Genomic DNA, 16,194 nt, shown 5'->3' with positions numbered 1-16,194 from the left:
TCGATCATTTGATCATTGGTATCATTTTTAACATAATCTAATTAGCATTATAAACACTCAATACAATGCCTGGCACAGAGTAGGGTCGAAATAAGATAGAAATGGCGATGATAAAAATAAAATGATATCTGGAAAGACTTAGCACAATGCTTGGCCCATAGTAAATGATCAACTGATACCAGCTTCTTTCTGCTCCTCCAAAGGCATAGATGGAGTTCGTAGACGTTTTTCGATGAGAGTCAAGGTCTCCTGCCTCCTAGTCTAGAATAATCTGCTTTGTTGTATCCTTCACTGAGATCCTATCCTACCCTCTGCACCGGCCAGGCTTTGACAGCCGCAATGTTGCATAAGAAATAGCACAAATTCTCAGTGTCTTCCAACCGTAAGCACTGATCCGCATGCTCACGGGGTTCAGCTTGGCTGTGATTTGGCTGGTCTAGGCTGGACCCAGCCAGGCTACTCTACTCGGGCTCAGGTTGGGCTCAGAGCTGCCCCTGGGTGGTCATCCTGGAGCCTAGCCTGATGGGGCTGTGGCCACCCGAGGCATCTTCTGCTCATGTCAGGTCACAAGAGCACAATCAATCAATCAACTGATACATGTATGTTTAAGGCCTGTGCTCAAGTCACGTCTGCCAGCTTTGCATGGGTCAAAGCAAGCCACATGGCCAAGCTCCACGATACTGGATGGAGATGTGCTATCGTGGTGGGAGGAGAGGGGAGCGAATGCCTGCTGAACAGTAATCCAAAGTGTCCCGACCTCCTCCAGGAAGGGCCTGCATCAAAACACCTGGGGCTTAGAGAAATACGACCATTAGGCCGGAGAGCGGACCAGCCAGTCCAGGCACGAATGGGGTTATGGATCGTGAAGAAAAGCAGAGAGGAAGGAGAGGGAGCAGGAAGTGATGGGGAGTGGCAGGGGGATGCAAGCTCGAGTTGGACGTGGCACTCAGAACCCCAGGACCAGGGCCCCACGAGTCCTGTCCCCAAGATGCTGACTGTCCCCTTCCTCCGGCCAGCTCTTCCCGTAGCTGCACCTCCACCTTCCAGCCCGGAACCACAGAATTGCAGTCCACCTGCATCTGTTATCAATACCTAATTAAATCTAACTGGGGGACAGGAAAGGAGAGAGGAAGAAAATGCAACCAAAATAATAAATAGGGTTTAGCTGTGATTGATCACCCCTGACCACAAGCGGGGCAGGGCTCCTGGAACAGGAGCTAAACCCCGGGAAATCATCCCTTTGCTGGAATTAGCCCTTGTGGTTCTCAGGAATCACTCAGGCTCTACGTCATCACCGTACGGTGTGTTGCGAGGGCCACAGACATCCTTTCCCCCTAATACCACTGCAGCCCCACCCCGCCTTAGCGGGAAAGGCCACGGCTGCTAGAGCAGTCTCTCAGGGTCAGTGTCGCCCTCTGTAGGTAGGCTGCGGAACTCCATCACCTCATACGACCACCACCCCTCCTTTGGAGGTAAAAAGAGCCCTTTAGAGTTTGCAGGTTTGGATATCTACGATCCCAGATTCCTCAGTGATAAAATTTAGCAACTATATATCACATGCATACTATGTATCAGACACCCTGAGGAGCACTGAGATGCCACAGTGAACACAGAAGCCACAGATCTTGCCTGTGCTCTCAGAGGTCACAGTCTAGTCTAGGATACAGATGTTTAGACAATTAACACATTCTGTGACCAACGACCAATGCTATGCCAGGTCACACAGGTTGCCACAGAGCATAAAGATGGGGCATCGGTCATCAGAGTGAGCTGCCTAGAGGAGGTGACATCTAGCAGAGATGGTAGTTCTGACTGGGTGTCAGCCAGATGAAGGAATCAGAAGAAGGGGCAAGGGGAGGGGGCATCCAGAGATATTCCAGGTGGAGGGGGTGGTCGTGCTTGTGGCCATCAGAACTTCCAATGTCAAGTGCCGGGCCAGGATCTGGCACACAGAAGGACCTCAGGAAGTGTTAGCTCTTTTTACCCTTAAGTTCCACTCAACAATCATCCAACTTTCTAATTGCCCTTTGAATTGGACAGGTCAAAGATTCATTCCCTTATCCATCCTGTGGGAACCTGGAGCTCAGAGGAGGTGGAATTTGCTAATGGTCAGGGAGTGGGCTAATGGCGCGGCTGGGAGGGTCTGGCCTCCCCCAGGAAGGCTGTGTCAGGTGAGGCCAAGGATATTGATCACAGGGGTCAGATGACTTGGGTAATAGTCCTGGCTCTTCTCTGAAACAACTGCCTCTCCTTGGCTGGCTCCTTCCTGCCTCCAGCCTTGGTGTTCCCAGTGGGAACATGGGCGCGGACTGCACTGAAACAGGAGGGTCCCTTCTGACCCAGACACGTTGGGATGCTAAGATTCAGCACAAATAAGAACAATTGTGAGGCTTCTGTGAAGAACTGAGCTGCTCCCTTCTCTCTCCCACCCATCGTGGTTGAGTGATGGGTATTTCCTCTGCCCCTCCCCACTTCCTCTGATCCAGAAGAAGAGAGGTGCAGGTCAAGGTCTCTGGAAGGCAGAGTCGTGCCAGCACGGCCAGGCTGTCAGCCTGGCATATTGGAAGTAAATTTCTCTCAACAAACCATGCTGTCCCTCCTAGCATTGTCCAATGGAAAGGGGTGGCCCAGCACCATCCCTTAACCTCCTCAAGTCTCAGTTTCCCCATCTGTATGTGAGGAAAGTCACTGCCATTTCTCTTCCTTCCAAGATTCTTTTGAGGACTGGCACATGAATGAGATGACCAAGTAAGAGTGGCTGGAGATAATCCAGCAAGGTGTGCCCCCTGCCTTCTGCCACCATAGGCCAGGGGTCTGTGCCCTGCTCTGCTCAGGGTGACACCCTGCCAGTGGATTCATGGACAGAAAACTCCAGCCAGGGTCCTCAGCTTCAAGAGGCTGGGATTTGGGGGCCATGCAGAGCAGAGAATCTCATTCCAGGTCTACTCCAGAAGGTGATAAAGACACCAGCTACCCATGGTTTGGAGAGGCCATAGGGAATCGGATTGGCCACCTGTCTGCCGTTTCCCATGACCAGAGACCTCAAAGGTACCCAAGTCACCATAATACTTGACTCACTTGGTTGAAAAGATTCAATTTACCTTCCAGATGTGATGACTGATCAGCTACTGGACATCTGGCCCTCTGCACACTCCTGGCAGCACAGAGGGATAAAACAGCTCATTTTCCCCAGGACTTTTTCCTCCAGATGTACAGCAGTCTGTACATAGCACGTATCTGGGGAACCAGGAATATCCTGTTGAAGTCAATGAATAAATACGCAAGATCTAGAGACTGGAAAACAGAAGCCGTCAGCTGCCTTATCCTGATGAGAGGTGAAGTATTTTTCTATCTCCCCTCCTGCCAGCCCCTCTCAGTTCTTCCCTGTCTCAACTCTGCAACTGCCGGCCTCTCTGTGCCAGATGTGGTCAAGAAATGTCAACGGGGAAACAAGAAAAAGAAAAGCAAAAACTGGTGACTTTTGATACCACTACCCCAAATTCACATGTTATACTTGGTTTCCTTTTCCCGGATGGCAGAACCAAATGGAATCTTTTACCAGAACTTCGTATTTTTAGTTAGCCAAGGGTCAGGTACTATGCTAAGCTCTTCATGTGCTTTACCTCACTTAATCCTCAGGGCTTCACTACAGTGTTAGTACTATCAGAAACAGCCTTTTCAGGGAAAGAGAGCAGGGCACAGAGAGGTTAAGCAACTTGCCCAAGGTCACACAGCTTATGGATCTCCCATCTTTAGAGAGTTCACAAGGTCTTGGGGAGATAAGACTTATGTAAGCTTAATGCCTACAGGGTTATATAAGCAAGTATGATTTGCGGGAAGCCACCCTGAGCAGCTTTAAGAATGGGTTGTCATCTCAGCTGGGTCTGAGTCCCGCCTCTGCAGCTTCCTAGCTGAGGAGGCTTGGACAAGTTACCTTAACTTCCCTGGACCTCAGTTTCCTCATCTTTAGAACGGGACCAATGATGTACCTAGCTCACAGGGTGGGCATGCCACGGTCTGTGCAAAGCACTTAGAATCGGCTGCAACACAGAAAACACTCTCACCGTGGGTTAGCTGTTATTAACATTGATTCCATGAAAACCATGAGAACCAGGTGAAATTGGAGACCGGTGAGCTGGAGAGGGCTCGAGTCCCCACTGGTGCACCATCAGGGAGGCAGGACTTAGGGGGGAGTGAGACCAATAGTTCGGATTAGAACAGGCCGGGAGTGGGATTCTGCATAAGGCATCCTGCAGCCCCCTAGAAAAATCTGGTACAGTTATAAATTTATTTATTTTTAATTGTAATAAAATACACATTACATGGAATTTACCATTTTAACTGTTTTTAAGTGTGCAGTTCATTTGGTATTATATACACTCACATTGTTGTGCACCCATCACCCCCATCCACCTCCAGAACACTGTTTATCTTGCAAAATGGAAACTGTATATCCACTAAACACTAACTCCCCTCTGTCTCCTTTCCGCAGCCCCTGGCAACCATGATTCTACTTTCTATCTTTGAATCTGACTGCTCTAAGTACCTTATAAGAGTGTGATTTGTACAGTGTTTGTCCTTTTGTGACTGGTCTGTTTCACAGGTTCATCCATGTTATAGCGTCTGACAGCAAAATCTGATAATTTTGCAAGTTCTGGGAACTACCTGAAAGTGGATGATGGATGGGTGGATGGACAGGTGGAAGGAAGGATGGAAGGAAAGGAGGAAAGACAGAAAGATGGACAGATTCATGGCTGGATGGACAAATAGATGGTTGGGCAGATGGGTGGATGGATGGAAGGATGGATTTCAATGCCAGTATTCAGGTGGGTGGATCAAAAGAGAGATGGTAAGATAGGATACAGTCCAGCCCTGGAGTAGCTCACAGCCTCCAGAAGCAGCCAGGAGGACAGACAGTCCCCAGACAGCATCACAGAGTCCACAGCGCGCACATCCACAGAACCCCACCGGGAGGGCAATGTGATGCCAGCCGAAGACATCACAGACATCGCCGGCCTTTCGAGCAACTTCACAGCCGGGTGGTGAGGGCCAATGAGGCCTTTCTCCTTCTTGGATGGAGGAAAGAAGAGTGGAGCACTCCAGAAAGAGGGCATGGCATGTGCAAAGCCCAAAAGGTAGAGAAGCATAGGACAGAGAGGCCAAGCTCACTTAATAGAGTAACTCTGAGCCTCTGGAATAGGGGAGACCTGGGTTCGAACATAGACATTGCTCGTTATTAACCATGGGACGCCAGGCAAGGTGCTTCAGCTCGGAGCCTTGGTTTCCAGAGCTGTGAAATGGGGGTTATAATGGCTTTAAGCTCTGAGGGAGGCTTTGAGGATCTAATAACATAAAACGTGAAGCTCAGCTCTCAGGCAAATGTCATCTCTTTTTAGGTCCCCTCCCAGCCTTGGCGTGTTCCCTCCTGGGTGTGTGCAGGCAGGCAGAGCCGGTCTGGGAAGGGCCTTGCTGCACTGCAGGGAGGACTAAGCCCCAGGGCTGCTGGGTAGGCGGCTCCCTCCTGGGACCCCACCTCTACTGCCAATCAGCTGCAGTTTCGTCTCCCTCTCCTTATGATTCCCTAATGTGCACCTGCCATCACTTTATTCATGAAGATTCACATCGATTTTGCCATAAACTGTTATGAATTCAGCTTGTGGAAACAATAACATTGATCCCCCTGCCTTGTAATTTGTCTGTGAGCTGCAGGGCCCACTAATGGTTTTCCCAGATATTTACATTGGGGAGCAGGGGACGTGGCTCTGGCCACCCACCCAGTGCCCTCGCCTTTGCTCTCAGGATTTCCTTTGGTAACTTTGTCCCTGAGATTGAAAATGGGCAGGTTCAGTGGACTGTGGAGCAGGGGCCCTGCCATCCACTGCCTGAGCACTGCAGGGGAAGGACACAGAGAGGCTAGGAGGGGCGGGAAGGGGAGAGGGAGCTGGGGAAAGAGGAGGCCTATTGAGCAAAGAAAGGAAAGAAAATCACATTCACCAGGTATCTTCCATGCACCAGGCACTTTGAACTTCCCTTACCTAATGTGAACTTCATAGTAATAAAACTGGTGGTGTTAGCTCCATTTACAATGAGGAAACCAAGGTCCAGAGAGGTTGAACATGCATGAAGAGAACCACACAATACACAAGGGACCAAGCCACTGTCACAGCCAGTTGTGGCCAAGACGCCATTTCCTCTCCTGGGCCCATGGCTAATGACAGTGCCCCCCTTACAGTGTGGCTGAACCACTGACCACTTCCGGCCAATAGAACTGGCAGAGGTGAGGCCTGCTGCTTCCAGGCCTGGCCCCTAGAAACATCCCCCACCTCTCCCTTCCCCTGCCTGGGGACCTTGGACAGTGTAGCCGGAAGGTGGAGAAGGACTGCCTACCTAGGTGCCATTAGGCTGTCATATGACTGAGAAATAAACAGTAGCTATATAAAGCCACTGAGATCTTAGCAATTCACATCAATCCCCTTCACACAATACCTGATGTTGATGGAGAACTTACCATTTGCCAAGTACCGATGTAAGAATCTTGTACTATTTCCTCATCTAAACCTTACACCCATCCCACAGGATCAGCATCACCATCACTGATGAGGAGATTGGGCTCCACAGGAGTAATGACCTGCTCCGGGTCCCACAGGCAGTAAATGGCATGACCAGGATTCAAACTCAGGCAGTGTGGTGCTCACTCCTGGGGTCTCCTGACCTTTTGTGTTGCTAGAACATGCCCCGTTCCCCTGGAAGGAGGCAGAGGGAGAGGGCGTGGGGAGAGAGGAGGGTGCCACCAGCTTGGTGCATGGTCCCTTGCTTTTGTACACTACTTTCACAAGTGTTTCTTTCCATTGCACAAAGTTCTGATAACAAGTAGAAACCCTGTGGGGACCCAGTGATGCAGGCACCACTCCCTGCTCCGTGCACTGTGGAGCTGCGTGGCCTGTGGCGAGGCACCTTCCTTCTCTTTCCCCACATGCAGAAGAGGGGGAGGTGAGCCAGGTGAGCTCCAAGGCCCAGCCCTCGTGTGCCAGGACAGACAATCACATGTCCAAGGACAGCTGGGGGTCACCAGAGAGGCCTGGGTACATAGGAAGCCCTGCACCAGAAGCAGGCTCTTACCTAGAGTCATCAGTTTGTCCCAGAGAAACGTGGCAACATCATGAACTGTGTGGGCCAGGCTTTCCTTTGCTTCTTGTCAGCAGTTCCAAGTGCAAAGAACCATACCCAAGATCTCTTCTACGTATAGTTTTTCTGTTTGAAGACTCCTGTCTTTGATTTCCCTGTCCCTTTGTTTTGCCCATATACCTCTCCCAACCCAAAAGAGGCCGCGTGGGGGCCACCTGGGACAGTAGGCTTGGGCGGGAAGCTAATAAGTCTCTCTATCTGGCCTTGGCTGCCACTTGCCATCCTACAGTGAGGCCCGAGTTACTTGAGAAAAGTTGGGGCTGCGTCTTCTCTCTTGCCCATTAAGACTTCCTCTTCCAAATTTCTGATAACTAGAGAGTTATAAAACAAAGTCAGCATTCCACAGATAGGGGAATGGAAACTCAGAGAAGTTAAATAAGTCACCCAAGTTTGAACAGCTACCAAAAGTGATAGAACCAGACCTCAAACCTAGCAGTCTGAGTCCAGAGCCTTCTGAGAGTTTCAACAGACCCACCCGAGTTACACACATGGCCAGTACATGATGGGTGCTCGGGGCATCCCAGCCAACAGCAGGTGTTTGCTTTGTCCTAACTAGGGATGCCATCTTCCTTCCCTGTGTACCTCTGTCTCCACCTGCTCCTTGGCCACCAAGCCAAGCTTCATAGGTTAAGTGTCTTTATGGTAGCATCCACTTGTACCAAAGTTAGCTTTAGTTAAGATACAGACCCAGCTGTTGTAACCAAAACTAAAAGAGCAGTGCCTTAAACAAGATGGAAGTTTCTTTCTTGGCTAACAGTCAATCCAGGGCTGAGCAGTTTCACAATATCAGGCTCAAGACCTCCTTCATCTCTGCTCTCTGCTCTTGTCCACATGTGGCTTCCATCTCATGGCCCAGCACTCTCACTAACAGGCAGAGGGGGAGAGGGGCTGTGGGGTGTATTCTCTTTTCTTTTAAGGGCATGACCTAGAAGTTGCTCCCATAACTTCCTCTTGAACTTTATTGGCCAGAACATAATCACATGGCTACACTTAGCAACACAGGAGTATGGGAAATGTAGTCTTTAGCTGGCAACCATGTGTCCTGCTAAAATTCACCAATTCCATTACTAAAAGAAAAAGAAAGGAAAAAATATTGGAGCAGTCATCTGTAACAAAGTCAGCATTCCACAGATAAGGGAATGGAAGCTCGGAGAAGTTAAATAAGTCAGCTAAGGTTGAATAGCTACTAAAAGTGATAGAACCAGACCTCAAACCTGGCAGTCTGAATCCAGAGCCCATGCACTTGGCTACAATGCTTATCTGCCTCCTCAACACAGATAATGTTCCTAAAACACGGCTCAAGTATAATAGGAGTTCAGTAAAGGTTATTTCCCCTTCACCATGATCCCAAATAGCCAGGTCCTAAAAAAAAAAGGGTGCCAATGCTACCACCTAAGCAGGTAAGTTTTGAAAAGGAAATGGAGCAAATAGTGATTGCAGGAATGTGGCAGGAAAATTTAGTCAGATGACATCATGAGGTCTTTAGGCATCTTGGGAAAAGAGTATATGGCTGTGTTTCTCAAAGTGTGTTCCACAAAGCACCCATTTGACCTAATCAGGGCTGCGCGAGAGCCTGGGATCTGTGTTGATCTTGATGGGCACTGAAGTCTGACAGCCATGGGTCTGGAGTTTACACAAGGTATGTGGCATGGGTATGGGTGGTAGCCAGGCAAGGTAAATACAGCTTCTGATTCGTGAGCCAAATCAACCTGGGTTCAAACCCAAGCTCGACCACTTTACCAGCCTTGTGAGTTTGGGCAAATCACTGCAGCTTTGGTATCTTCAGTTTTCTCATCTGTCAAGTGGGGGGTGAAAATGCCTGCCCCACAGGATTGTTCATCACTCAGCAAATATACATTGAACACCTTCTACATACAGAGTGCTGTCCTGGGCATTAAGTGGAACAAGTCAAGCCCCTTGCTGTTATGGAGCTTATGTAATAGTGGGGAGACAGAAAGCAGACAAGAAAGATAAGCCAGATGAATGGTTTGTTGGATGGTAAGTGTTAAAGAGAAAATGAAGCAGGGAAAGGCAATAGGAGTGGCGGTGGGATGTGAGTTTAGGTCAGATGTCCGTGGAAGGCTCCCCAGAGGTGACATTTAAGGGGGTCATGCAGACATTCAGCAGCAGAAACATTTCAGGGGAGAGATCAGCATGGTTCTGAGGCAGGGGCAGGCCTGGTGTGTTGGCGCCGCAGCGAGGGAGCTGATGTGGCTGCAGCGGAGACAGCAAGTGGAGGAAAGCAGGAGAGGGAGGCAAGGGTCAGAGGATAAAGTGGGTCCTGGTGCTATTTGGGCCGTGGTCTTATTGTTGATAAAAATGGAAGCCATTGGAAGGTTCTGTGCAGAGCAGTGTCGTGGCTGGACTCATATGTCCACAGAATCTTTCTGACTAATATGCAGAGAATGTTTCCAAAGAGGCAAGTGGGGAGGCGGGAGGCCAGGGAGAAGTCCAGGGAGAGAGGACAGCAGAGGTCAGATGAGATGATGTGTGCGAAGGGGCCAGGCTGATGCTCCAACATTGCCTTTTATGCCTTTCTGGCCCTTGGGGGCTCCTCACACTCACCTGGAAGCCTCACAAAGGAGAGGAAGGCACCCCTATGCTCCTGCTTGAAGGAGGTCATCTGCCTAGCCCCCTGGAAACCTTCAAGGATTTCCTGAAGTTCAGGCCTCTCCACCTCTGACCCACTCCCCACTGGAACCTGGGTTGGCATGTGTGTGCAGGGAAGGGGACAAGGATGTTTCCCACACCCAGACCTCTCATGGGGAGGCATCGCCTCCCTGGAATTCTTCCACCAACACAGGCATGGGAATTGGCAAGAATGCTGCCTGTGGTCACTTGAGGTGCTGCGGGTCTGTCCCACGAGGGGTAAGGAGCTCTCAAGATCATTGCAACTTCCCTGGGGGTCCCATCAGGCATCTCTGCTGTGGCCTTTTGCAGCCCCAGCTCACTGCTGGCATGCCCCCCACAAACCAGGTTGGAAGGAGGAGAGTTGGGAGGGGAGGGTCATCGGCGGTGTGCCTGCCTGAGCAGCTGTGTGGTGCATTCTGAGCGTGTGCACATTAGTCTGTACACCTGTGCAGGAGGTGGAGTGTGGGAAGCGAGATCTCCTCTTCCACTTCCTGGCACACTGTGTGTGTGTGTCTGGTGTACAGAGATATCTGTTTCTTTCCATGTGTATGCTAGTGTGTAGATGCATGTATGTGTGCATATGGACATGTGAGTCTGTGCATACCCACATGTCTGGGTGTGCATCTATATTTGGGGGCATATGAGTGGGACCGTGTTTATGTCTTCATGGTGCTGCTAAGGCGTGCCTTTGTGTGTTTGCACGTTCATGTATGTGTGTTCCGGTGTGCGTCCATGACTGATTCTGCAGGAATGCCAGAATGTCCATGTGTGCTCCCACCTCCAGGCCTTCGCCCTTCCCCTCTGGGATGCAGGTGTGGCCCGTCTCATTGGTGACTCGGAGAGACATGAGACAGGCGACTCCTTTTGATTATTTTCCTACTTGGGGGGAAAGGGCGAGGACTGGGGTCAGGACTGGTCCACAGAGTGGCATCTCTGTGCTGAGGGCAGAGAGAAGGGGAAGGAAGAAGCACCAGCTGAGCAAGTTCAGGGACACAGGTGAGGGGTGGAGGAAAGAGACAGAAGGAGGACACAGGTAGAGAGAAGGGTAGCCAGCTGAATAAGGTTCTGAACGGCTCATCTCCCAACTGGCAAGTGGAAAAGTTAAAAAATTCTACCAGATTTGGTAGCAGGTGCTGCATATAGCATCCATCCGATCATTCACTCAGTCATGTATTTTTCAGCCAGAATACTTTAATGCCTCTGAATCTCACTGCCCCCAGCCCTGAATTTTTAATTTTGCTTCCCTTGGACTGTTGGCGACAAGATGCTGGGAGACTCCCCAGCAGGGACAAGCTGGTCGGTTCTGCTTTCAGCTTCCTGTGACCCAGTGTAAGACAAGGACCCCTGAATGTGGTAGGCTCAAGGCCCTTACCTGGCATTCTGTGGCAAGCCCGCTGCTATCCCTGTTTTCTGAGCACCCCGGGGAGTGGGTCTCGTGATCACCTCTGTCTCACAGTTCCCCTTCTCCTTGAACTCTCCACATCACCCTCCTCTCCTACGGCTGTGCTGGCCCGGATGCAGGACTCGGCCACATTTTCCTGATAGCCTCCAAGCCCACTGGACAAGGCCGCCCATTCAGCAGGTGTGACTCCACCTGTGCAGTATTGCAGGGATGGTCACTGCAACTCAGCACAAACAGATGGGCCTTTGGCCCCTTCTTATCAAGGATGACACCCTTCTCTGTGGCCATGTGATCCCCAGGCCATGTTGCCTGTGATACTGTCTCTCTCCTCCACTTGCCTGGGAGGTGCGTGAACCGGACAGTTTCTGAGATAACTCCCAGCTCTGAAACTGGATGGGGCTCAGCCCCAGGTGGTCCTTTCCTCACTGGCTCTGGAGAAGAGTACTGTCCAGAGACTTATAAGGAGGAACTGATGGTGTGGCATGGCAGAAGGAGGCTGGGGAGGGGTCTCGAGGCCTCAGAGAATCAGACTCTGCAGTCATAAAGGTTCAGGGCTGCTCTGCCATTCACTGGCTGGGGGCAGCCAATCTTATTTATCTACATATTCCCTTTATCCTTGATTCCACTCCATCTCTTCTCTTCCATAGGCAACCCTTCGGGGCTGCTTCCTGCATGTCCTTCTGTTTGCACGTCCTTGTGAGCAATGCACCTTGCTGTTTGGTACGTGGGCATTGTCAGTATGTCCAAAGAAGTCTCCACCCCAGCACTGGTGCTTGCAGTCCAGCCACATGGGTGCGTCTGGTGTGCTGCTTGTAACTTCTCTCAGTCTCACAGTGGTCATACTCTCACTCTGTCTGTCCAGTCGCCCTGTGGAAACCAACATGTTCAACATCCGTCATCTGCCAGACACCAACCAATAAAGGCTCAAACTTGAATTATCAGGCTTCATCCTCACAGCAACCTTTGCAGCCAGATCTATTATTATCTCCATTTTATAGAGTAGGAAAGTGAGGTAGAAGTTAAGCAACTTTCCTAAGAGAATTGAGCTAGAAAGTGGCAGAGCAGGAATTTGCCTCCAGGCTTGATTCCAATGTCCTCTCTAAATCACTCCGCAAAAATACAGTGGTAACGACAGCTCTGACCTATGTGGTATATTTACCATGTGCCAGTGTCTTCACATCATCCAGAGCTGCCATGCACAGCTGCATAGGTTGCTCACTGTACAACTTCAGGGAGCACCATCTGCCAAGGGTACCATGGACTGGTGGCCCCTGTAACTATGCAGCGGGGTGACAACAATCCTGTAAGGCTGGGTTTATTACTGGCTTTCTGAAGTCAGGAAAGCAAGTCTCAGAGAGGTTATGTGGCCTTCCAAAAGCACACAGCCAATGAATGGTAGAGCAAGTCACCCTGTTTGGTGGCAGAGACTGATTCCCTGAGGCCTTTAGACGCCTCAGCCTCCTGCCATGCCACACAGTCACTTACAGCAAACCCTTCAAGTTGAGATGCCTCCAGTTTTCCTGAGGCTGCTGCCCGAGTGGAGAGGCTGACCAAGTGTGTGTCCAGGGGGCTGTGTGGCATGAGCCAGGGTGGCATGCGTGGTGGGCTTGCCACACAGACACTGTGGTGTAGGACATGAATTCCCATGCTCACGTCCTCTCCATGCTTATCACCCTGGGTCAGGGGCCTCCCACGCCTCTCGCCCCATTGCGTCACGGACTGCACCCAGCCAAGCTCATCGCGGTGGAAGGCCGTGGAGGGTGTGCAGTAATTCAAAGGAAGACGCCTTCGAGAGAGCTCTTGGTTTTGTTCCCTGCATTAAGACAGCTTCAGAGAAAAGCCTTTATTGCAGACAGAAGAATATTATTTCAGAGCTATTCCCCTGGCCCATTACAGCAAAATAATAGAGCTTTAGTTTCTATATCTTTGTCATGCTTAGCACACATGTATTTCAAGTATATTTGACAGCATATAAAATTGAGGTGAAATATTGCAAACTTGGCCAATTCTTGTACATTTTAAATGTATTTCCTTTATTTGTTACACTTACTTTACATATCTACACAATCTATCTTTGGAACTGGAGAGACAATAAGTGATGAATCGATACTGAGGTTTTTCAAGGCAAAGAGACTCAGGTCTCCGGCATCTCCTGGGCCTGACTACAGCTAAAGGAATGGCTGATTTCCTCCACGGCTACATCTCTCAGGGGCAGGGAGGGAGCCACAGTTGTAACTCTGAAGCAATGTTTCAAAACCCCTCTCTTCTTATCTCGGTGGAGGCTGGCTCAACCAGCTATCCCTAATGGCACTAGAAAGTTTTATTGGTCTTAGATGGAAGCCTTATTAGGTGGCTAATCTATGTCCTAAATTTGGGGTTCCCACCCTGGGACTTTAGGAGTCTCCCCAAATATATATGTCTAATTCAAAGTATTGATACATTCTTCCACGGCTACAAAAGAAGGTCAAACACCTACCTGGGAGTCTGGCATGGGCTCTGTTCTGCTGTTCCTTTATCTAGTGCTCCCTGGTCCTGCCTCCACGCACCCTGGCAGGGACAGCTGGGTAGTGGACGGAACCCAGGGCCAAGCCACATCTACACAGCCTTCTACCTAGATCTTTCAGGCCAAAACAGTTAGTCTCGGGGGAAAGCCCTCTGGAGTGTTGATGTGGATGAACTCACCCCACTGGCTGCTCGTCCCACAGATGATCACACAGCAGGAGAGCTCAGGACGCTTGTGGGCATCTGCTCAGGTGCAGCAGAGGCAGGATGGAGTTGCCGTTCCCTGGGGCCCAGCAGTCCTGGAGCCCGGCCCCAATGGTCCCACGTACGCACATCCCATCTCCCTGGTGCTCGGCCATGCAGACCCTCACACGTCAGCACCTTAAACGTAGGCCCGTGATAGGCAGGGCTCACCTCCCCATGCTCCGAGGGATTACCTTTCATCTTTTAAACGTTGGAAGGCAGTTTCAAATCCTCCATGAGGACAGTGGTCTGGGTCTCAGAGCCGGCCGCATCTTTCTCCTAAGTGTTTAGCCTGGATACAGCTCCCTCATAGGCCTGGGGTGAAGTTTATCTCTGCCTGGTTCCTTCTTTCATGCTCAGCTGCTCTCCATACCCAGAATGGTCCACCGACTGCCTGCTTGTCTGCCCTCTCCTGTCGAGGTCTGAGGCTGTGTTTTATCCATTTCTATTCTGTCTGGCCCTGTCCTGGCACATGAGCGGTCTCAAAAAGATGGACGGACGGACAGATGGATGGATGGATGGATGGATGGATGGATGGATGGTTGGGATTAATTCCTCATAAGCAGTTACTATAGGTTTTAGCACATGGAAATTGGGACTGTAAGATAGTTCTATTTTGTGTCACCCTCCCCAGCAGGGAGCCATCCATAAAAGCCTCATTAGTATCTCAAACAATGGAGGGACTGAATCAGCCACATCCCTCCCTGTATTAAGGACAAATGCCTTCTGGGGGCACAAGGTGGACTAATGCATCTCTCCCCATGGCTCTACTTCAGCCCCGCCGATCATCAGGGAGCCCATTAGGGAAAGTGAAGAGCTATTGATCCCTGACGAAAGATGTCTGGAATCCCAGGCAGGCACTTCCTGGGCACAGCAGAGGAGAGAGAGAGGGGAAAGCCTTCCCCTCGCTGTACTGGTAGAATACAACTGTGCTCTGGAGGCTTGACATGAGGTCCTTGCCATAAAGGACCATCCCATGCAAACTCCTCCTTTTACAAATGACACAGTAGGTCCAGACAGAGTGGGTGACTTACCCAAAGCTATGCTGCTGTAAATTAACTGCCTTTCTCCACCCATCTTTGTATCCATCCTTGTATCCATGCCCTTTGCAATGTGACTGTGCAGCTCTGCCCACCACGAGGAGGAACCTATTTCCCTCTCCCTTAAAGTTGGGCTTGGCCATGTGACTCATCTGACCACTTGTGCCAGAAATGCTTATATGACAGTTTTGGGCCTTATCTCTAGAGCCTCACCTTTGATAAGAACATTCCCAGGCCAGCGTGCTGGAAGAATGAACAGAGCCCGGTCAGCTCAGTTGCCCCAGCCAGGCCCCAGACAGAGCCCAGCCAAGACCAGCAAAGCCACCACCTGAGCTGCCGTGGCCCCTTCGTTTCAGCAGAACCTCTCAGCTGACTCACAGCCTCGGGGGCAGACCCAGATGTTTACAACAGAATGTTTGTGGTTGGCTGTTACACAGCATTGCTATGGCAGCAGGTAGCTGATACACATGTCTTCCAGCCGCTCCTCCTTGTTACTCTCACTGGCTTGCCCAGGTATTCTCACGGGGACAACTGCAACTACCACGGAACAGACCTCCCCTCCTCCAGCCTTCTCCCCCATGAATCCCTCGTCTACCACAGAGGCCACAACCGGTGGCTTGCGGCCTCTAGATTCTTCCTCATTCCTTTCTTTTCTTTATCTTTGTCCTTTTTTTTCTCTTTTCTTTTTGCTCACACAGTGTGTTAAAATCAAAAACTTCAAGCCAATATTTAAATATTGGGAGCCCTTACATAGAAATTCTTCTTTTGAAAGATCAGAACACCCTAAGCCCTGCCTTCGTGCACGGCATCGATGGTCTGGGCCTGAGAAGCGGCTTCCCCATTAGTCTGGGGGACACAGGCAGCCTCCATGCTTTAAAAACAGTGTTCACCCCTCCCTCCTGTTTCCCCATTGCTGAGCCTGAGCCCCAGTCAACATCTATCTTAGGCTCTCAGCTTCCTTATTTTGGAGAGATTCCTCTGCACACGTCTTTGTCAAAAGTTGGCAAACAAAAGACAGACCTTGAGGACCTCCTGATTCAAGGAAGTGAAGAGAGTATATTTCTTTGTGGAAGTGATGGGTATTTCCATGTATTTAAGATGCAAGCGCCAGCTGGTTTCTCTCATTGATACTGGCCCCTGGGGGCATCTGGGTTTTCACTCTAGCTCTAGACCAAACTCCCTCAGTCTGCT

Source organism: Manis pentadactyla, chromosome 4, assembly GCF_030020395.1.
Source record: "Manis pentadactyla isolate mManPen7 chromosome 4, mManPen7.hap1, whole genome shotgun sequence".
Taxonomy (NCBI): domain Eukaryota; kingdom Metazoa; phylum Chordata; class Mammalia; order Pholidota; family Manidae; genus Manis; species Manis pentadactyla.
Note: the sequence above shows the minus strand (reverse complement) of the source record.